The sequence below is a fragment of the Protopterus annectens genome, chromosome 11.part0 (assembly GCF_019279795.1).
Source record: "Protopterus annectens isolate FY-2018-M chromosome 11.part0, PAN1.0, whole genome shotgun sequence".
NCBI classification, from domain to species: domain Eukaryota; kingdom Metazoa; phylum Chordata; order Ceratodontiformes; family Protopteridae; genus Protopterus; species Protopterus annectens.
Genome location: NC_056745.1, coordinates 1,393,548,368 through 1,393,572,754, shown reverse-complemented (window position 1 = coordinate 1,393,572,754; position 24,387 = coordinate 1,393,548,368).

Sequence of the window (24,387 nt, the reverse complement as noted above, 5' to 3'; positions counted from 1 at the left end):
AAGGTTTTCTTTAGGTGGAGCATGTCCATCAATTCTGGCTTGGACATGGCCTTGTATGTCAGGCAGAGATCACCTGTGAGTAGGTGGTATGCAACCGAGTACAGCTGTAATTTCTTCAGTCGAGCTGCATAGGGTATCTGTACGAGGTCAGTGATCCTCTTGGTGAGGTACTTCTGTGGTCTTTCTAGCTGTTGCAGGTGTCTTGTAAGGTACATCCCAAATGGGGCATTGTACTCTATGATGGGTCTGATGAGTGATGAGTAGAGGGGCACAATGACCTCTTTTGATCTGGATGCAAACCCTTTTGTGATTAGGTGGGCCACGTAGAAGGATTTTCTAACCACTTTGGCAATGTGATTATCAAAGGTGAGATTACTATCTACTTGGGTCCCCAGATCCCTTATTATGTCTTCCGTATTTAGGGGACTATCACCTATGTGGTAGTTTGTGGGTACTTTGTTTTTTCCAAAGGGGATGACTATGCACTTTTTGGCATTTAACTTGAGGCCATGATTTTGACACCAGGTATCTGTCTCAGTGAGACCCTTTTGGAGGATGTCTGTGTCAGCCGGATAGTCAATTATAGTCCCTAGTTTGCAGTCATCTGTGAACTTGGTCAGCCATAGTCCTCCTGTGCTTGCCTGTACCTCTGAGAAGTATATGCCAAACAGGAGGGGTCCTAGGACTGAGCCCTGGGGAACTCCACTTGTAACCGATTTAGAGTCGGACCTAGCTCCTGCAACTCTCACCATGTGGGTTCTGTCCGTGAGCCAGTTGGCAACCCATCTTGTGACATAGGGGTTTAAGTTCTGGCTGGTGAGCTTGTCTGTAATACCAGAATGGGGAATGGTGTTGAAGGCCTTTGCGAGGTCTAGGTAGGCTGTGTGTACCACCTTTCCCTCATCTATAGCCTTGGTAACTGTCTCAAAGAAGTCCACCAGGTTTAGGAGGCATGATCTGCCCTTAACAAAGCCGAACTGGGTAGGGTCCAGTGTTTGGAGGTTCCCAATGTCTCTGTTAATGAGTTCCATAATGATGCGCTCCATAGCCTTGCAGACCAAGCTAGTCAGTTTTATAGGGCAATAGTTCTGAGGGGTCTGTTGTGGCTCTACCTTTATGAAGTGGAATAACCGCTGCTGTGCACCACTCTATGGGTATGTAGCCTGTGGAGAGGCTGAATTTGAACAGTGTGTTTAGGTGAGGGGTTAGTTCATCTTTGAGCTCGTGTAGGATGCAGCCTGGGACACCATCCGGTCCCACTGATGCTGTGTTTTTGGCTTTGGAGAGGGCTGTTTTACACTGAGTGTCTGTGATTTCAGGGACTCTACATTCTTCTGGTATGGTTATGGGCCCTCTTGGGGGTGAGAGGGTGGTGAAGTTTGCACTGAACCTGTCTGCCAGGATGTTGGCGATATTGGTCGGTTCAGTGTATTTTGTGCCATTCTGCACTAACTCAGAGCAGATCTGTGCATTGCCACTTAGATTCTTGACATAGCTAAAAAATGCCTTGTGGTTATCTTTGGAGTCCTTGGCAATTTTTCTTTCAAAGCTCGCCTTGGATGATTTTATGACGGATCATAGTTTCTTGCTGATACTGATCAGGGATGTCTTCCCTTCTTGGGATTTTACTCTTTTCTGTACTAGTTTCCTCCTTCTATTGTATAGTTTGTTTATGGCAGGAGTCCACCAGACTGGTTCCCTTTTCTTGGAGGAGTGAGTCTTGGTTCTGCTTGGGATGGCATGATCCATGCATTCTTGTAGGTGCCCATAGAATGCATTAGTAAAGGAGTTTGTAGCTTGGACAGTGTTATCCTTCAGCATGGAGGCTTTGAAACTTTCCACCTCAGTCTTAAGTAACGTGAAGTTTGCTTTTGAACAGTTTTTTACTGTGGTTTTCTTGTACAGGGGTGGGGCGGAATGTGGATATCCAAAGTGATTTGTTTATGGTCAAATCTAACCAGCGAGGGGTTGACCTCCGGTGTGGAACACTGGTCGCCCATGTTGGTGATGACCAAGTCCAGTATGTTGTCACCTCTGGTGGGAGTGTTGACCAGTTCCACTAGAGCGTTTGAGTTTATAAATTCTAGGAAATGTTGGGCAAGGGAGTTAGTACTTGAGTAGTTGTCCCAGTTAATGTTTGGGTAATTGAAATCACCCAATATTAGGGTGGTTGGTAGGACCTTTATGTTTCCCAGTGTTTCCAGAAATGTGGAATGGGGGTCCTGGAATATGGTGGGTGATCTGTAGCAAGCTACAATTTGAATTGCAGTTTTGCCCATTGTTAGTTGTATGTGGATGATCTCTGAAGCATCGTGCTGTGCCACTAACCTGGAGGTGTGGGTATCCTTGATGAATATGGATATGCCCCTGCCTTTTGTATTTCAGTTTGGGTTATGTGACTTGGTCATTAAAGTTGTATTCCTTCAGTGTTGTGCTGTGCTTTTTGATTCTACAGTTTGTTTTTTGTGGAGGTCTTTTGGGAACTACACCCTGCTGAAAGAAATCTACCAAGGCATTTGCCACCTTTTCTGCCTCAATGGAGGACAGAAGCATCTCATCCGGTTGTCTGGTAGCATAATCTGCTATCACTAGGATATACTTTTTCTCTGTGAAACATGGGGTACTCAGAGACCCCACAGTATCCGTAGCTACCCTCTGAAATGGCTCCTCAATCACAGGCAAAGGCATCAAAAGAGCTTTCACCTTGCCTCCTTCCCTTGCCTACCTTTTGGCACTGCTCACAGATCCTGCTGTACTCTGTTACATCTCTGTTAATCCCAGGCCAATAAAAGTTCTGCATAATATGTTTCTTTGTATGCTTTATGCCCATATGACCTACAAAGGGAATATCATGGGTTATGGTTAGAAGTGCCATACAGTAGGCTCTGGGGGGGGTCTATATTATCTTATCAAAGCAGCATTATAGTGAATCCCTCTTCACTGACCCATAAAGATCAAACTGCCAGTTATGTGAATGGCCAATTCAGCAATTTTTTTCCTAGGAAAAAAATCACTTGGCCATCATCACGAATTTGCCCCTTTCCCCACTGTAGTGCGATCTCAGAGTTGGTATATTTAGTTAGGGGTGTGTGTGTGTGTGTGTGTGTGTGTGTGTGTGTGTGTGTGTGTGTGTGAGGGGAAAAGCCACCCCAGTTTTGTGTGTTTGTAGTGATGTTTCTGGCTGTATCAGTGATTTTTTTCCCCTTGGAAAATTTGCTCAATCGGCCATTCATGGAACTGGAGGTTGGTTCTTTAAGGGTCGATGAAGAGGCATTCTCTGTAATGCCTCTTTGATGAGATAATATAGACCCAGCTCTGGGCACTACCAACTGCTGTATTCTCTCACCCTCTAGCCCTCCCTCAGGGGTACACTCTATACAGTAACCCTTTGTCCCAGTATACATATTCTCCCTTCCCTTGAAAATCAGGTGTTTCACTAGCTACCTCACTCATGCCTTGTAATGTAGGGTGTGAGAGCTGGGACTGTCTCAGCTCTCTCTTGTTAACCCCTCTCAGCTCTCCTTACAAAGGCATCCTCTGACAGCAGTGACTCACTATCAGCCTGGGTACTACTTACTCATCTCTGCTCTTGCAGTCACTCTGTCCAGGGAAACATCAGCGCCCACAATCAGGTGTGGCTCACCTTCAGTCTCACTGCTACAGGGTAGCTCCCTCCCTGAAGTAACCACCTCACCAGTCCTGGCTGCAAGTATGCAGTCTGTCTGGGTCCCCCCCAGGCTACCAGACCCACATGCTTGTCTCCAAGCCTGACTGCATGTAACTGCGTGCACACAAAGTACTGCATTATCAACATCATTCCCTATCAGGGCATCTGCAGGGATATTCTCAATCACACCTTCTTGCTGGCTTCCTTTTCCACCCTCCTAGTCAAGGTGAACCCTAGCACAAGATATCTGGAATAGGGTTCCCCCTAAAGCTCTGACTGGAGTAGACTCTGCAGGCAAGTAGTGCTCCTCTTTAACCATTGCAGGCTTCACAATGGTTAGATCAGAGGCTGTCTCTCTCTTAGCAGTGGCCTCTTTCCCATTCACTAAGATAGGATATAACCTCTTGTGATAGTTTGGTACCCTTGTTGTCTTGAGAAAACTTACTGCTGGCATTCTGTCATTCCTACTTACTGGCTCTCCCACCTTTTGTTTCCTACCTTGCCTCCATGGACATCTATATGCTACATGGACCCACTGGTTGCATTTAAAGTATTTAATCCTTGGTCTTGGATAGGGTGGCCAAAGTGGTGCAGCAGTTAGCATTGCCGCCTCACAGCAAGAGGTTCTCTGGTTCAATTCTCAGCTGGGGAGCCTTCTGTGCGGAGTCTGCATGTCATCCCTGTGGTCGCGTGGGTTTCCTCCGGGAGCTCTGGTTTCCTTCCACATTCCAAAGACATGCAGTAGGTGGATTGGACACACTAAATTGGCCGTGTGTGTGTGTGTGTGTGTGTGTGTGTGTGTGTGTGTGTGTGTGCCTTCTGTGAAAGGTTGAGCACTGGGCTGGCAACTCGACTGTAAAACTCCACTGCTAATCATGAGTGGACAGATGATCCGCTGTGGTGACCCCTAACCAGGAAAAGCCAGAAGAAGAACCCTTGGTCTTGGATGTGTACCTGGACTAGTGGCTTCCCCTGCTACTGGTGGAGTCTGTTGGTGCAGTTTAGGCTGCCCTCCATGGGTTCTCTTAGACCCATGAGCAGCACTGGGTATCCCTTTCCTATTCAGTAATGCCCTGCTTGCTAGGTATAGGTCTCCCTTCTTCCCCAACTCATCTGCAGTATTGCATTGCATATCAGCTAACCAGGTTCTCATGCCCCTGGGCAAAGTGCTAAGGGCTTGTTCCCTCACCAAAACATCTGCCAGCCCTTCAGAAGTGGGGCCCTGACATCCATTCACCCACCTATAACAATAATTGCTTAGTTCAGCAATATATCACACACACTTTCATTTGTCTTGCATCTATGCTCACAAAACATTTTCCTAAAAGTTTCAGGTATTAGCTTAAAACATTCTAAAAGACAGCTTTTTTACAGTATTACAGTTTAAGCAATCAGTATCAGACAATATAAAAATAGTAGTTACAGCTTTACCATGGAGTATGGGGATCAGGAACTGTACCCAGAGCCTTGGTCAACATTATACTGTTTACATACCTTTTCAAACATATAAATGAAACCCCTCTGTAAATTGTAGATGAAATTTACTGACCTTTGTTGCCTCTGGGGTTCAATTACTCACTTTCCCATTACCTCCATGACTCTGGAGAAGAGTCAGCATCTCCTTCTCATGTTGCCTCTGCCTCATTCTTCTCAGCTTACAGACATCTCGTCTCTCTGCTGCTTCGGTTTCCATTTATTTCTCCTGCCACAGTCTCTCTGCTGATTCTTTTTGCAAACATTTGGCTTCCAGTTCAGGTCTCTAACTCCAGATAGATTTTTAAGTCCTCTATGGAAAGGATGAACTGTCCATTTGCTGAGAGCTGTACATCTCCAAGGCACCCTTACATATAAAAAAAGAAAGCAGCCACCTTATATATAAACCACTGCAATCCATTGATCGATATTAATATCACAGAAGGAACGAGGCAGCGAATATCAGAACAAATAGTACATTCAAGAACTTATACAAAGAAGTGGAAAACGCAGCATATAAGTTGAAGAGATTGCAATGGCAGCATTTCCACATGGAAGTGTGCCTACACCATAACCTGATACCTAGAGGACTAAGGGTCAGATGTATGACAAGTTATGGAAACACTTATCCGGAGCTCTTAGCACAATGGCAATGGATCAACATAGAAACCAGCTTTAATTGTATTAGATTACTTATAGATTTCTTTAAGCCGCAGGAAAATGAAATCTCAGAACTTATACAAATAAAGCAGAGTGAGATGGAACAACTAGATCTCTCTGAAGAAAATCTTATGAGGTTGGAGAACCTCCAAGACAAATTGGACATTTATGACAGTAAATTAAAAATGATAAAAATTAACAAACTAAGAAGAGATTTTGATGACTTCAAGGCAGGCCAGCTCTTTGAATGGCCAAGAACAGCAAGGAATCAAGATCAACCTAAAATTAGTGACACAAAAGAAAATAGAAGAAAAATGTCCTTATCAGAAGTAACATCTAGAAAACAACATGTGCAAGCAGAAATCCATGCCCCACCAAGACAGGAGTGATAATAAAGGGGAAGGAGTAGTAACGAATGGCAGTATAGTCACTGAAGACATGGAAGAATTAAAAGTTGTATTTACAACACAGAAGGAGGGATCAAGAATATTAGAGATAGTTAATAAATAATAAAGAAAGTAGTAAGCTAGGAGCGGTACCTAAAAAGGGAGAAAAATATGCACCAATTTTTCAACAACTCCCTTTTCTTATACATCAGCAAAACGACAGAGCCCCAAGATCCCTAAGCAGGGAAAGGAAAAAGAGAAAGGCAACCTAGAGGAGAGGCAAACAAGAAGTAGAAAAGAGGATACCGAGGCATTGGTAATAAATATTTCAGACTATGTATTGAGTGAGGAACAAAACCAACTTCTGCAAAGAGGCTTGACCTTTATACCCTCCATTAGGTCCCAACTTAGTGAGGTGGTAATAGATTTAAAAACATTTGGAATAAATCTAATGTTAAAATACATATATGGCACCAAAAATACACAAAATATGGGTTCAGATAATTTAAAACAAACCTATTAAGAGGCCAAGTACGTTTGTGCCTATAAATCATCCTCAGGTGGAAACATTCATCAAACTTTGTGAGAATGAAATAGCACAACACAAAGATGAAGGAAAAGGAAAACAATTCCACAATTTGAACTATGGAGAGCACAAGGCATTGAAAGAACTGCAACTTAATAAAGAAATAGTGATAAAACCAGCTGACAAAGGAGGTGCATTGGTCACCATGAAAAAGGAACATTATGACAAGATGAAGGAGCTTCTTAGAGATACAACTACATATACTAAGATAGGTATTAAACAAATAGAAAGATTGGTAAAGGAAGTCAAAGAAGATCTGTATGAAAAATTAATGTGTAGAATAATAGATGAAGACTTGTATGTGTTTTTGAAACCTTACATCCACTTATACCAGAAATAAAAGGCATACTGAAGGTACACAAGAATTTAAATGATCTGCCATTAAGACCTATAGTTTCAGGAAGAGGGTGGATCACGGAGCCTCTTTCCATATACATAGAAGATGAGCTTAAAAATCTGCTAGAGAAAGCACCTACAGTGTTAAAAGATACAGCGCAATTATTAGAGAAATTGTATGCTGAAGTTCACAAGTGTGACAACTATAGGCATATGGTATTGGCAACAATGGATGTGAATAGCTTATTTACTAGCATACCCAATGGATATGGTATAGAAGCAGTTAGAAACTTTATACTAGCTAACCAACCGAATAAGGATGTGGAAAGGATATGTGGGCTACTAGAAATTATATTACAAAACAGTGTATTTCTATATGTGCATGAAGTCTATTGGCAGAAATGGGGAGTAGCCATGGGCACTCCATGTGCCAATAGTTATGCAAATATAGTATTAGCCCAATAGGAATGCCAGTGGAGCAAAGATGAAAATAATATCTGGTAACAACATATACAATTCTATGGACGCTTTGTTGATGACATTCTTCTTATATGGAGAGGGCATGAAAGTTCGTTGCAGCAATTCATTCAATTTCTAACAGCAACAACAGATTTCTTAAAGTTTGAAATCAAAATGTCACGGAAGAAAATAGAATTTCTGGATGTTAATATTATTATGGATGAGATCAAAGGTTTGGAAACAGCCCTGTATAGAAAAACAACTTGGAAAAAACATCTTTTACATAGATCTAGCATGCATCCAGGCCATATTTTTAAAAATATTAAGGACAGCCAGGTACAAAGGGTCTCCAGATTGTGTACCAATGATAATATATTTCGAGAAGAACTACAAGGATTAATGAACAACTTTACAGCCAGAGGGTGTAAGGAAGAAAAAATGGATGAAGACAAGCTTAGAGATATCCGAAGGAAGAAAGGGAGACCATACTATTCAGCTAAAATTGATAAAGAGAACAAAGAAAAGGAGCCGAACAGAAGAAAGGAAATAGTAAGATGTCCTTTGACGTACAGTACAGATAATGTTATCATAAGAGAAATTATTAAGAAATACTGGCCTATACTAACAATGGACCAGAAGATAAAAGACATAGTAGGAGAACACCCTAGTTATACTTATAAAAATAAGAACTTAAAGAGGCTCCTATGAGACATAGATAGGCAAGAGGCAAAGAATGTATCTATGCCAACAGGAACATTCAAATGTGGAAAATGCAGAGCATGTCAGTACATTATGAGCACAGATAGGTTTCAGCATCCGATGACAAATAAGGTTTACATCTTTCAAGAAAGAGCAACTTGTAACAGTGAGAATGTGATCTATGTAGCAAGTTGCATTGTATGTAAAGCATTCTATATAGGTATAGAATATATATATTCTAACAGAAAATTCAAAGAATGAGTATTAAGACATATACGGGACATTCATAATAAAATAGAGACTAATGCTCTTTATGCACATATTAAAGAAAATCCAGAGCATAACTTTAGATTTATGGTTATGGCACAGATTAAACCCATGGAAAGAGGAGGTGATATAGTAAATAGAACAGAAAAAAATTGAGTTGCAATGGATAATTAATTTACGATCCAACCAATTCCTCAGACTAAATGCTATAGTCTCGCTTAAACCTGTTTTAAAAGAGAGGAAACTACGAGGGAAATGAATTATACATCTGCCAATGTAGCTCAGTCGGTTGAGCATCAGACCCTTATCCAGAGGGTCCAGGGCTCGAGTCCTAGTCTGGGCACCATGGTGAAAGTAGAAGAAATCCCTAATCATAAATGAAAACAGTTGAATTTAAGTTTACTGTGCAAGAAGAAGTTTGGAAAACATTGAAACCAAGAGCAGCAAAGGAATAAAAAGAGTGTAGTTTGTTTATTATTTTTTTGGCCTATATGATATAGTCCTCCTCAAGCTTGTTTAGAAAGAAAAGAAAACTAAGAGGGAGTTGAACTATGCATCTACAAACGTAGCTCAGTCGGTAGAGCATTAGACCCTTAAACAAAGGGTTTAGGGTTCTAGCCCCGGTTTGAATATTATGATGGAAGGAGAGTAAACTCCAAACTATAAATAAATTGAAATCAAGTTAATTGTGCATGTAGAAGTCTGGAAAATATTGAAATTTAGAGCGCTAAAGGAATAGAACATTTACATCAATTAGAAAGGAGAAATGATGTGTTATGGAGATCAAAGATATTTGTTAGTGGAAATTGTCAGAAAATGAAGAAAAGGCATTGAATTAGTAGAGAGTTTGGAATCAGTATGGGAGAAAAAGGAGAAGTGTAATTTGCCAACCAATGGATTACATAACATTAAAAAACAATTAGGATAGCTTCTTAATAAGACTGAGTAAAGAGCTCTGTACAAAGTAAAACTCAGATAGAATAACAGGAATCAGCAGTATCCTAGTCAGAAAGAGACTTGATATTAAGAAGCAAGACACAAAATAAAAAAAGTTTTTGATTTATGATGTGAGTTAGCAAGTGCATTTATGTAGTTAAGTAAGCGCTATCAGTTTGAAAGAGACCTGATGACATGGAAGTAAGAGCATTTACAAGAAAGTGTTTGATCCTATGTTTTAAAACAAAGGAGAAAGCAACTGTACTTGTGGTTTACCTAATGAAGACAACCCGTGAAAGAGAAGAGATTGTAGCTCTGTTATAGGCAGAGTGACGCCTCCAATATAGAGGCGAAATACATGAAAAATGCTATGTAGGGAGAGTGATTAGTTTTTACAAAAGGCAAATAAGAACATGACATAAAAAGGTGGAGCCTGCATCTTGCAACAGGATACACACAAGCCATTGGAGCAAAAGAAAAAGAATAGCAAGTTAGGTAAGAGAAAGGAATGAATAAACATTGGTAGACTTATTAAAACTTATTTGCATGGAAGAATGTAATTTGGCTTCCAAGAAATAAGAACCAAAACATCGGATTGGATTACAAGTACATCAAGAATTAGCATAGAGGCTCCCATTGGTTGTGGGGGATGACTCTAAGTAAGCAGCATGAATATAAATAGAAGTAGCTGCAAATGTTAAGCAGATCTGAAGAAGGTTGATAAACCGAAAGCGCTCATCTCTGTTTTTTGCGTTACAACGCTAACTTTCAAATGGTTAGGTTGTAGCTTTTATTTTGTTTTTTGTTTTAAATCATTTTAATAAAAGTTCTTTTAAAGAAGAAACAAGGAGGAGCATCTTAACAAGAATTTTAACAGCAGTAGCCAAGGAGGAAAGCACCATTCTCCGAAAACATATTTGCAGCATTTCTTGGGTTTTCCGTAAGCGTTTGCTCACTTCTCTTTCTACTGTCTCCAAGGCACCCTGGTTGTCTTCCTGGTTGCTATTCTGTTATGCAGCTGTGACTAAAGCTGCAATCATTTATGTTTTAGTCAGGTTGGCATGCACCAGTCATTTAGCCTGGCACATCTCAGCCAACTGGCTCCTTGTCAGCTTGGTATACTCCTCCGCTGACATGCTTGCCTGCTCTCCCTGACTAACTAAGCTACTAAAAAAAAAAAAAAACAATTGTGATATGAAACTCTGAATGTTTACTGTGTGGCTGATTGAGAACACAAACACCTTCCTTAGTGCCCACTGTTTACAGGCTACAGGAATACAGTATCCACACCACTACAAGCCAATTAATATGTGATGTGGCTATCCCACCATTGCCAACCAATTAATATGTGATGCCCCAGCACTGGCCCAGTAATCCAGGAGCCTCAATCCTCACCACTGGCAACAGTGAGGAATCTACACACTGGGAGGATGACAAGTACACACACAGTAAAGTGCAATTTCCCTTACGAGTACACACAAATCACAGTCAGTCTGGGGCTGGTTTCTCCCTCTTTCTCCAGATTGCCAATAAGACTCCCCACTGGCCCATCTATAGGGTTGAGATCTCAGCAGAGGGGCCAAGCCAAAACCTCCAGTACCCTGTCTGTCCAACCAGTGCTTTGTGTCCTTGCTCAAATAGCTGACACACACACACACACACACACACACACACACACACACACACTTTGAGGTTTGATTCATATGCCAACACACACACGCAGACACCTGGGGAAGGCTGGCACAGGTTTACTAGCTATGCTCCCTTCTGCCTAGACTATAAGGTAGTTCCAACTGCCACCAGCCACTCTTTATCAGCTACTTTAGGCCCCTTAGCAAAGGGTGGCCAATCCTACTGTGTAATGTTACTATTAATCCAAATGGTAGTTTTGACCAAGCATGAGGCTATTAGAAGTGGCCTGTACAGTGTCACCAAATAGATATGCAAGTACTCTCAGAGCTTAAATTTCTCTAAACAAACCAGTCACAATTAAAAGGTTTAAATATATTTAGTAATAAATAATATATGAACAAGAAAATACTCAGTAAGTAATCAGTTTCACAGAGTTCAAAATCACTGAAAATATTTAAAACAACAATGCAGGACAGTCTCATATAAATAAAATAAATATCTAAGCTATACTTTACTATATTCCTATCTGAATCTAAAAGAGTTACTATGCCCTAAAAACTTACTTGGAGAACGACACACAGGCAGAAGTGATGAGTGGATATTTCTAGGTAAAAGACAATGTACAAATTGCACAGTCTCTCTCTCAGAGTTCTTAAATTAATATCAAATATTACTGCTGGGTTAGCTTGGATGACATCAGTTTTTGTCACCTGAATTTAGTTCCCAAGCTAAATCCCCTTTGTCAGAAACTAACATAATTTAGCATCTCTCTGTGAAAATGCATAGCCTTCAGATGCTTGCAACTGCTAGGAGACATAAAACACTTATAAAACAATGCAGAAGGCACCCTAGTTCTAGACATCCTGTCTTCTTGCTGCATTGAAACTAACTTTTATGATGCAATAATAAAATAATTTAATTTCAATTATTTCTCTGATTTTTTTCAAGTTAACCTCCTGTGTTCCATTTTCCATTAAACATATACATCTACACAGTCACAATAGTGCAGGCACATTCCTGTTCTCTTCCAACAGGGCATGCTGTGGTTACATTCTAGCTCAGTACTTTACACACACTTCTGTATAAATCATATCAATATTTTTTTTATTTTTATTTTTTATTTATTTATTTTACATTTGTTGACCGGGCTAGTCTAACTGGAACTACTACTAATATAATATTAAAACAGAAACAATAAAAAAGAAAAAAAAAAAAGGTTGTTGGTGTAGTATTCTCATTCACAAATCTCAATCAGAGAACTAATTGAGTGTTGAGTGAGGAGCTCAGAAAAGTGGAAAAAAAATTAGGTAAGTGAGGACATGTTTCAGTCGGGATTAGCACAAGGACACAACCACTGTGCTTTAAGATGTTAGTTAGCTCTAACCAGTCTGTTATCTATAGCTCTCAAACCACTGTAGTGAGAGGAATAGTGCTGAGGACATGATGATCCAGGATTTGAAGAAAGTTTACATAGAATGTCATATGGATATAGACAGTGAGGCTAAAGTAGATATTCACAAATGACATAGAATTATTTATAAAATTCCTGGTAGCTGGGCTGGCAGTGTGACATAGTTCATCAGATGAGCTGAAAGCAGAACTGGAAGTGGTTGTAACTCTTTCAGATGATATAATAATTTAATTTGGTCTTCATAAATGTGTAAAAGCACCATTTCAATCAGGAAAGTTGTAGCACCAAGAAAGTATCAGTGTGGCACACGAAATGTGGTATAAATGAATTTGAGCAGGAGGGAGTGTATACATTTTGACTTGATAAAGAACTGACAATAAAACATGAATAAATGTGAACAAAACTCAGTAAAGAATATTTTAGAAGATTTAAAATCAATACTGAAAACAGCGCTGACATATAGGAACAAAGTCCAAGCTATAAACCAATTTGCTGTTCCTGTTCTAACTTACAGTTTTGGGATGCTTGACTGGCCCCAAAAGGTATTGGATCAGTTGGACAGGAAAACAAGAAAAATGTTTTACCCTTATCAAATCATGTATAAAAAATCAGCTTAAACAAAGTTTACATATCTCTCATTCTGAAGGAGGTATGGGCCTCCTGAAAACTGATTGCAGGTACAGATCTGCAATCATAGGACCACTTACATATCTTCTGACCTCATCAGATCCAAACATAGTGAATGTTTTGAAACATGAAGAGAACAAATCAAAGCTGAATTCCCCGCTTAGTTTAACTGAAGCATATCAGTGTCAAGCAGGAATGGAAACCAAATCAGAAGTAGAGAACAATCAAGCTGCAACTGCATGTTCCAAAAAAAAACAAAAGAAAGACTATAACGAGAAGCATCAGATGAGGAGGGAAGAAATGTGGAAAAGCCATAAATATAGTTGTAAGTACAGAAATCTTCTGGAACAAAGTCCTGTTTATCAGGATCTGATGCATGCATGGTTAAGGAGATGTGATTTTAAACGAAAAGATGAAAGGTTAATATTGGCAGACCAGGATGGTGGACTACACACATGTTGGTTTACAAAGTCCATTGAACATGTATGAGAAACAGACAAATGTAGGTACTAATAGCACATCTTGTTGCTGGGTATGATACACTAATGGGAGAAGGATTGTATATTGAAAGGCATAATAATGTGGCAAGACTGTTGCATAGGGGATTGTGTAAACGTTACAATATTAAAGTTTTTTTTTGTTTGTTTCAAATCCCACAGCAGCTGTTTGTCTCCCCTGGTGTGTAATCATCCTCCTCAATCCAAACCACCCATCAAGTCAAGCAGGTCTCTGCCCCCTATAACAAGCAGCAGAAATTTCAAACTTCTCTCTTGAGAACTGGGCACCCACAAGCAATGTCCTGCAACTAAAGAGACTAAACACTAATCAATCCAAACCACCCATCAGGTCAAGCAGGTCTCTGCCCCCCATAACAAGCAGCAGAAATTTCAAACTTTTCTCTTGAGCACTGGGCACCCACAAACACTGTCCTGCAACTAAAGAGACTAAACACTAATTTAGGTGGTTAACTTCCAAGTGTCTAGACAGTAAAATACTTTAACTGCACTAACTTAAAGAAATGTTAGTGAGTGTATTAGTACATTCTGCCATCTAGTTCCTTAATCAAATCACTGTACTGATGAGTGCATCACCAGGAAGAAACAGCTGCATAATACTCTCCAGTTAGTGTCCCCCAAACTAAAGTCTATTTTCTTTTGAGAAACACTTAAATCTATAAAATAGCATTTCATTACCTCTCCTGTTTAATCTGTAACTACCCCAGCTTTAATTTTATATCCTTTTAAGAATGTCAGGGTAAAATTAGATAATGTCTACACTTGCCTTGCTTTTATAGTATAAAGTAGAGTGACTGTGCTAAGTAGCATACCTTTTCTTAAGGTTCACTGAGTGGTTTCTATTCTTCTTGCACTTCACAGTGAGTGTCTGCAGAGTTAATTTAACCATTGGCTAGCCTTCTCCTTCCCTGAAGTCTTTACCCCTCCCTCCTCCAGCTCTTGTTCTGTATTGGATAGCCTGAGGTAATTTAAACTCAGGGTGCCATTTTGTTTTTTTGTTTCAAATCCCACAGCAGTTGTTTGTCTCCCCTGGTGTGTAATTATCCTCCTGTAAGTTTTTGCATTCAAGGTATGCTGTACATTGTGGTTTAATACCTAATTCTTTAGTACAACAGCTTATTTTGTTTCTGTTATTTTTTAACACTGCAAGATAACTCTGCTTAATGAACTGCTGCCATACATGCACATAGATATGTTCTGTTTTCCTTGTTTACTGTTCTAGAGCCAGAAGGGCTATTTCACATGTTGCATTTAACTGTTCTGCCTAACTGCATTGACTAGTAGAGAACTGCTTGATATATTATTTACATTTTATTTTTGTATGTTGCCATAAGAAAAAAATTATGTTATCAGGTGCTGAAGCAGGAATAACTATTACCTGATGTTTTTGTTATTGACTATTGCTAAACCAAGTCCAATCTGATTGGTCACACAGTATGTGCTGCCTTAACCTAATGCTCTCTTACATTTTTCTTCTATTTTTCTTTCAGTAATCCAAACCATCCTTCAGGTCAAGCAGGTCTCTGCCCCCCATATCAAGCAGTGGAAATTACAAGCTTCTCTCTTGAGCACTGGGCACCCACAAACACTTGTCATGCAACTAAAGAGACTAAACACTAATGTAGGTGCTTAACTTCCAAGTGTCTAGACAGTAAAATACCTTAACTGCACTAACTTAAACATATGTTAGTGAGTGTATTAGTGCATTCTGCTGTCTAGTTCCTTAATTAAACCACTATACTGATAAGTACATCACCAGGAAGAAACAGCTGCATAATACTCTTCAGTTAGTGCCCCCTCAAACTAAAGTCTATTTTCTTTTGAAAAGCACTTCAATCTATAAAATAGCATTTCATTACCCCTTCTGTTTCATATGTAACTAACCCCAGCTTTAATTTTATATCCTTTTAAGAATTTCAGGGTAAAAATCAAAAACACTTCCCAAAAATTGGAGTCAGACTAACAATAACTATAAAAGAACTCAAGACATTTAAAGGTTAATTGACCCTGATTTCTACTTATCCTGACAAACTCAAGATCTCCGCTTACACATCGTCTCCTTTGGAACTGCACTTTCTCTGCCTCAGGTGTAGTCCTCTCTATGCTCAGGCTCACTTTGCTCCCCTCCCACCCTCCCATATCATTTTCTTTATACTTCTTCACCTTTTCCCTCCTATAATCAAAACCCTCCCCTTCCGGTTTCATATCTCTACCACATCTTCATCTATCGCACCACACTCCTTCAACTAACTACACATAATCTAGCTTACCCATACTTCCATCTCTAACTTTAACCTTCTTCCTGGTCCATACCGCCTTTTATTATATCTTTTTTCTCCCAGTAATCACCATGCATATACCACTCCTCTCCACTACAATACTGCTATCACTATGTCTCTACCATCCTCTAACATCCTCACCAACAGTATTAACCTCTTATCATTATACCCCTACACACAACTATAACTTCTCCTATACCCAACAGTCAATGCTCATATCTGCATATATCCTCCCCATGAATGTACAACTCCCCAAAATAAAAATCCCTCCTCCCATTCCATAATATCTACAAATAAATCCAGATACACTAAATACTACCTAATAACTATCAAACCTAACTACTATCCTATTTCACTACTCCCATCAGGTGATAGCCACCCTAACCCATGACCCAGTCCTAACTCTACCACTCCTCACAATACCTTATCAACCACAAGTAATTTACCAAAAAAAAAACAAACAAACAAATCTCCTTTTACTCTATAAACACTCGAAGCATACTTAATAAAGTTAGCCAACTTCATGCTTGGATATCTGCTCAAAACCCAGACATTATTTCCCTTACAGAAACATGACTTAAACCACAACACCTAGATAAGGACATATTCCCTCCTGGATATAATATAATACGCCTCGACCATCCAAATAAAAAAGGAGGAGGGATTGCAATTGTATACTCCAACAGCCTCATATTTACATACCCAAAGCTGTCTATACCTTCCTTTTCTCTCGCCAAATTACTGGTAGCAAACCTTAAGCTCAATGACTATACTACTAATACTGTCGTATCTATCTACATTCCATCAGGGGGACAACATTCCCTTACTGGAAAGCATTCTCTCCTACCTCTCCCACAACATCCCTAATGAAATCATCCTCCTTGGCGATGTGAACATAAATTGGGAAACACTCACCAGTCCTAACTCAACATACCATATAAATCTATATGGCTTTTCACAACTTATCTCCCAATCTACTCATACCAATAACACTCATTCTACCAGTACACTCATTGACTGGATTCTTGTCTCAAATCCCTCTAAATACTAGTCCTGAAACACTCTCTGACTCCCTGAGTGACCACTCTCCAGTAAAGGTACTTAGACATACCTCCCACTTATCTAAACCACATAGATACATAACCTGTCGTAAATTATCTAAATTCAACCCAGAAACTTTTAATAATCTCTTACTCAGAATAAATTGGATCTTCCTCACCCAACTCCTAGTTTATTTAACCCACAACTGCCGGCCAATGTAGATGTATTTGTGAAGGTGTACGAGAGGAACTTATATGAACTTTTTACCACAGGCAAGTTTGAAAAAAACTTTTTATTATATGACTCAAAGAGAATGCTGCTTTAAAAGAACTGAAAACTAATTCTGATATCTCTATATGCCCTGCCGATAAAGGTGGTGCCACTGTTGTTATGAATTATAATGATTACATTAACAGTATGTTTAAATATGCTTAGTGATAGTAATACTTATTTATTAGTTACCAGATCACAGGTGAATAGGTTTATTAGTGAAGTAAGGATGATCTTGGAAGATATGTTTTTAAGTAATATGACTGGACAGGATTTATATGAATTTATGAAGGTGGAACATCCCATTATACCAATGCTGAATGGATTACCCCAAATACATAAAACACTTATCAAACCACCAGTGAGACCTGTGGTGGCTGGTAAAGGGTGGGTCACAGAACCATTATCTATTTTTGTGGAAAGGGCATTAAAAAGTTTTTTAGATAAAGCTCCAGCAGTGTTGAAGGATACAGAGATGTTCCTACAAACATTAGGTGATTGTATTAATAATCTTGATTTGAAAGAAAAGAATGTTGTGTTTGCCACATTGGATATTAATACATTGTTCACCATTATACCCAATGAGTATGGGGTTGAATCGATTAGAAGCTTCTTAACAAAGTTTCATGTTTTAACTAATATGCAAATACAAGTTATTTGTATTTTAATTGAATTGATTTTGAAATATGTGTGTTTGGGGAAGGCGTATACTGGCAGCAGCAGGGTGTGGCTATGGGCACACCCTGTACTAACAGTTATGCCAGTCTTGTATTAGCAGAGTGGGAGGACAATGCAATTGTTACTGAACATTTATATAAGGCTAATTTATTATATTATAAGTGCTTTGTTGACAATATTTTTATTTTATGGAGGGGTGATGTAGATTCATTGAAATAATTTGTCAGATATATGGAGAGTAGCAGCATGCATTTTAAATTTACCCTACACAGTTCACATGAGAAAATAGATTTTTTAGATACTACTGTTAGACTTGATGATGTAAGCTGTGATTCCCTTATGTTCCGTAAAGAATGTAGAAACAATAACATATTAAGTAGGCATAGTATGCACCCCAATAAAATTTTTGGTAATATTCTAAAGAGTCAATTTTTATGTGTATTGAGATTACACACAAATGCAATGGACTATGAGGTAGCTGTAGATATATTAGGTGAAGAATTTAGGCAGAGAGGATATGCCACAAGTGAGTTGAATAATAGACAACAAGAGGTACATGCCCAGAGAGGTACAGTGGGGAAACCATATTTTAAAGGTGATAGGAGGTATGAAAAGGAAGGAAATTTAAATAAACCTAGGTGTGGTTTTGCATTAAAGTATAGTAGTAATATACAATCTATATGTAATGTGGCTAGAAATAACTGGTCTATATTAAAAATAGATGACAGGATGAATGAACTGGTGGGTGTTAAGCCAAAATTTATTTTTAAAAATAACATCTTGCTGAAAGGGGAGCTGTGTTATAAGCCCCACTGTGAACAAACTAGGTTGAATATAAGAGAGGGCACTTTTCCCTGTAGGAGCTGTAAAGCTTGCAGCTTCATGTCAGGGAATAGACAGTTTAAACACCTTGTTACAGATACGCTATATGAATTTTGCTTATATGCAAACTGTCGGACTGAGAACTTAGTGTATCTAGCTACATGTGTAGATTGTACATCTTTCTACATAGGGAGGACCACTCAGAAGCTTAAAGAGAGCGTTTTGCAGCACTTGGGGGATATTAGGAACAAAAGGCATTTAAATGCTCTCTACAGACATATTAAGGATAATGAGGGCCATTCTTTTAAGTTTACAGTGGTAGATATTGTTCATAACATTAGAGGAGGTGATTTGAACAACAAAGTGGAATATAAGGAGATGAACTGGACAGCAGCTCTGCAGGCACATAGACCTCCTGGTCTTAATTATACTATACCTTTAAAACCAGCACTCAAAGCTAGACCGTTACATCATTAATGATTGTGTATGTGATTGGATACAGGCTCTTTAAATACTTAGTTACTTTTTCCTGTTTTTTGTAGTAGGATCTGATGAAGCATTGTTGCGAAAGCTCTTATCCTGTGATTATTCTGGTGTTTTATTAGAGAAGAGTTTTATCTACAAGAGAATCTGACTTTTTATGCCTGAAACCTTGGTGGATACACTGAACTACTGTGGAGGATTTGTGATTATTTTGGTTGCAGTGAATTCTTTGTTCGTTGGAACTGGTAATCTTAGTTGCTACTTATCTAAACCATACAGATACATAACCTGTCATAAATTATCTAAATTCAACCCAGAAACTTTTAATAATCTCTTACTCAGAATAAATTGGAACTTCCTCACCCAGCTCCCACTTGATGAAGCAGTTAAAGCTTTTAACTCAAATTTCCTAAATATCTTAAACTCACTATCCTCATTATGGAAAGTAAGGCTAAAAGCTACTATATCCCCTTGGCTATCTAAGAACACTCACACTATCATATCAGCCAGAGAGTGAGCCTAGAAAACATGGACCCAAACTAAACTACCAGCAGATCTGCAAAAGTATAAAGAACTGAGAAATAAGACAAAAAAATGATTGATAACAATAAAAAAGACTTCAGCTATAACCCTGCAGATGCCCTAAAATCAGATCCAAAAAATTCTGGAATGTCATAAACCAAATACCTCATACTGGTAATCCTACTTCACCTAATCCATCTCCTGACAAATCTCCCAAAAAGACTGCTAACACCTTCAATGCCTATTTCATTCAGTCAACAGCCAAACTTTTCATTCCTAATCTACTCTAGTAACAATGTTCCAAATTGCTTGGAACCTCCACCCACAGCCAACTCTGCAAACTCTTTTTTTCCTTAAAGCACTCCCTACTGCTTATATCAAAACCCTTCTTTCCAATCTAAAACCATGCTCTATTTCTGTTGACAGCATCCCATCTTACTTTCTTCAGATTGCTGCTCCCTCTATTGCTTTGCCAGTATCTATTTTAATTAACCATTCCATCTCTGAAGCTAAAGTACCTGCTATCTGGAAACAATTCTACACCCTACCTATTCACAAAGGTGGCAATTACACAGAATCTCAAACTTCAGACCAATAGCTATCCTCTCCCTCTATCTAAAGTCTTAGAAAAATGTATACATACACAAGTAATGCAATATCTTATACAGGGCACACTCCTCACTACCACTCAGCACAGTATGACTACAGCTCTACTTTCCTTTCTCAACACCATTTCTATAGCTAGAGATAATCAAACTTTTTTCATGCTTATTCCTTGATCTCTAAAAAGCCTTTGACACTATCTAACATCCTCTGCTACTGAATAAACTCTCTGATCTCAACTTCTCTACCACAATAGCATGTTTCTCCAGCTGTCTCACTGACCGACAGCAATCAGTAAGATGGCACTCCTCACTGTCATCTCCCCTTCCAGTGAAAATGGGTGTTCCCCAAGGAGCCATCCTTGCACCCGTACTTTTCAATATTTTCACCAACTCACTCTACTCCTCTTGTCCACAATCCTCATTAGTCCAATATGCAGATGACTCCACAGTTATCACCATTGCTAATTCACCCTCTGACCTTCTAACAACTTTTAACTCTGTTGAAACCTGGCTCAACAATAATCAGCTCATCTTTAATCCCCCCCAAAAAAACTCTTACTCTTTCTCCCCAAAACTGTTACTCATATCAAATCTACTTTTCAAATAAAATCACACTCTCATAGTTGCTGACTCTAGTACTAAACTCCTTGGTGTAACCATTGATCAGCTAAAATTCAACCTCCATACCTCCATATAAATAAATGTATCAGGAAAACCCATCAAAAACTAGGACCTCTCTACAGAAATAAAAAAAATTCCTAACCCCTGAATCAGAAACCACAATCGCACATGCTTATCTTTTGCCATGCCTAACATACTGCTCCCAAATACTCACAAATCGTAACTCCACCTTACTTAGCAAACTCAAATCAACCTATCACAAAATAGTCAGATTTGCTGCACAACACACCTATAAATCTTACTACTGTATCTCTCTCAAGCATCCTCCAAAAGGGCCTCATAGAAACAGACAACTGGTGCCAGAGCCATGGCCTCAAGCTAAATGCTAAAAAGCGTATAGTCATCCCCTTTGGCAGAAACAAAGTGCCCACAAATTACCACATAGGTGGTAATCCATTAAGTACAGAAGAAGTAATTAGAGACCTGGGGACCCAAGTTGATAGCAATCTCTCATTTGACAACCACGTGGCCAAAGTGGTTATAAAAACATTTTATATAGCCCACCTAATCATGAAGGGATTCACATCTAGATCAGGGGAGGTCATCGTGCCTCTTTACTCATCCCTCATCAGGCCCATAATTGAGTACAATGCCCCTTTCGGGATGTACCTTACCAGACACCTGCAGCAACTGGAAAGACCCCAAAAGTACCTCACCAAGAGGATCATAGGGCTCAAACAGATGCCATATGCTGCTCAGTTAAAGAAACTCCAGCTCTACTCAGTGGCATACCACCTACTCAGAGGCGATCTTTGCCCCACTCAGCTGCTCTAGGGCCTCATCTTTCCTAGGCATGGGATAAGCATCCGACTGTGTGTGACTATTTAATTTCCTGTAATCCACACAGAACCCAGTGCTGCCATCCTTCTTTGGCACCAGCACCACTGGGGAGGCCCAGGGATTGTTGGACTCTTGAATCACCCCTAGTTCCAACATCTCCTGTACCTCCTCCCTCAGAGTCTGACTCTTTCAGGCACCCTATAAGGGGCCTGCCTAATAGGCCTTTGGGGTCCTGTATCCACCTGGTGCTGCACCAGGTGGGTGCACCCTGGTTTCCCAGTGAACATGTCCCCAAATTCCTGCAACACTGCTCAGATTTCTCGAATCTGGGTAGGAGATAGCTGCTGTGACATTGCTACCCCTTCCACTGAGGTGTTAGCCCGAGCCTCACTGAGGAGATCAGTCCCCAGATCTCCCTCAGACTCCTCCTGCAATCCACTGCAAATGCTCAGCACAAGGGCCTCCATATCGTGGTAAGGTTTCATCATGTTAACATGGTACAATTTGTGCCCCTGCCATCTGCCTAGCAGTTCCACCATGTAGTTAACATCACTTACCTTTCTTACCACCTAGTAGGGACCCTCCCAAGCAGCTTGCAGCTTGTTGTGTCTGACAGGAATGAGAACCATTTCCTGCTGCCCCACAGCATACTCTCTAGCTCAAGCATTCTTGTCATACCACACCTTTTCCTGTTGTTGGGCTTCTGCCAAGTTCTCTTGGGCCAAGCCCATGAGTTCCCTGAGCCTTGTCCTGAGGTTTAGGACATATGCCACAACAGACTCTTTGTGAGACTCACACTCGCCTTCCCACTTATCTCAAATTAAATCTAGAGGTCCCCTCACCCTATGCCCATACATAAACTCAAAGGGTGAAAAACCTGTGGATTTCTGGGGAACCTTTCTGTAAGCAAACAACAGATGGGACAAATATTTGTCCCACTCCCTCTTAAACTGATCTGCAAATGCCTGCAGCATGGACTTGATTGTAAAGTTTAAACTCTCAACAAGACCATTAGTCTGGGATGGTAGGGGTTGGTCTTCATGTGCTTCACCCCACAGGACTTCCACAGACAAGCCAGCAGGTCTGACATGAAATCGGCACCTCTGTCAGACAGCATTTCTTTTGGGAAACCTACCCTGCTGAAAATCTCTAAAAGCATTTGCCACCTTCTATGCCTCAGTGGAGGACAAAGCCACTTCCTCAGGGTATTGTGTAGCATAATCCACTACCACTAGGATATACTTTTTCCCTCTGGAACTTGGGGTACTCAGAGGACCCACAATATCCATAGTTACCCTCTGAAATGTCTCCTCAGTCACAGCTAAAGGCATCAAAGGAGCTCTTACCTTGTCTCCTGCCTTGCCTACCTTTTGGCACTGCTCACAGGTCCTGCAATATCCTGTTACATCTCTGGAAATTCCGGGCCAATAGAGGTTCTGTATAATATGCTTCTTTGTACATTTTATGCCCATATAGGTTCATACTAGGCTATCTGCCCTAGGGCATTTATAAGCCTAGCCAGAGTGTGTTTGGCTTTCGCCACCCATTTTAAATTAATTTTGCTATGCCCTTTTTCGAGGTTAGTATACTGTGCCTCTGTCTAACAGTGACACACAAGTGATACCTGGGATAAACCTACGATCTGCCATCCACTCATCAAGATTCCTCTTGAAGAGAGTCAATGAGGGACTCTGCCTAACCTGGACTGGGATTTTATTCCAGAGTGAAGGGAGCCTCTGGGTTATGAATCTGTCCCTCCAGCATGTCCTATTTATTTCAGTGCTGAGGTTCAAGTCTCTCGAGCGCGTAGCTCGATGGGATTTGGATTTTCTGAGGTGCAGCATGTCCATTAATTCCAGGTTGGACATGGCTTTATACGTCAGGCACAGATCGTCTCTGAGCAGGCGGTATGCCACTGAGTAGAGCTGGAGTTTCTTTAACCGGGCAGCATATGGCATCTGTTTGAGCCCTTTGATTCTCTTGGTGAGGTACTTTTGGGGTCTTTCCAGTTGCTGCAGGTATCTGGTAAGGTACATCCCAAAAGGGGCATTGTACTCAATTATGGGCCTGATGAGGGATGAGTAAAGAGGCACGATGACCTCCCCTGATCTAGATGTGAATCCCTTCATGATTAGGTGGGCTATATAAAATGTTTTTCTAACCACTTTGGCCACGTGGTTGTCAAATGAGAGATTGCTATCAACTTGGGCCCCCAGGTCTCTAATTACTTCTTCTGTACTTAATGGATTACCACCTATGTGGTAATTTGTGGGCACTTTGTTTTTGCCAAAGGGGATGACTATACGCTTTTTAGCATTTAGCTTGAGGCCATGGCTCTGGCACCAGTTGTCTGTTTCTATGAGGCCCTTTTGGAGGATGCTTGTGTTGGCTGGAGAGTAGATTATGGCATCCAGTTTGCAGTCATCTGCAAACTTGCTCAGCCACAGTCCTTCCGTGTTGGCATGTACCTCCGAGAAATATATACCGAACAAGAGAGGTCCCAGGACTGAGCCTTGTGGGACACCACTTGTAACTGGTTTGGAGTCTGACATGGCTCCAGCAATTCTAACCA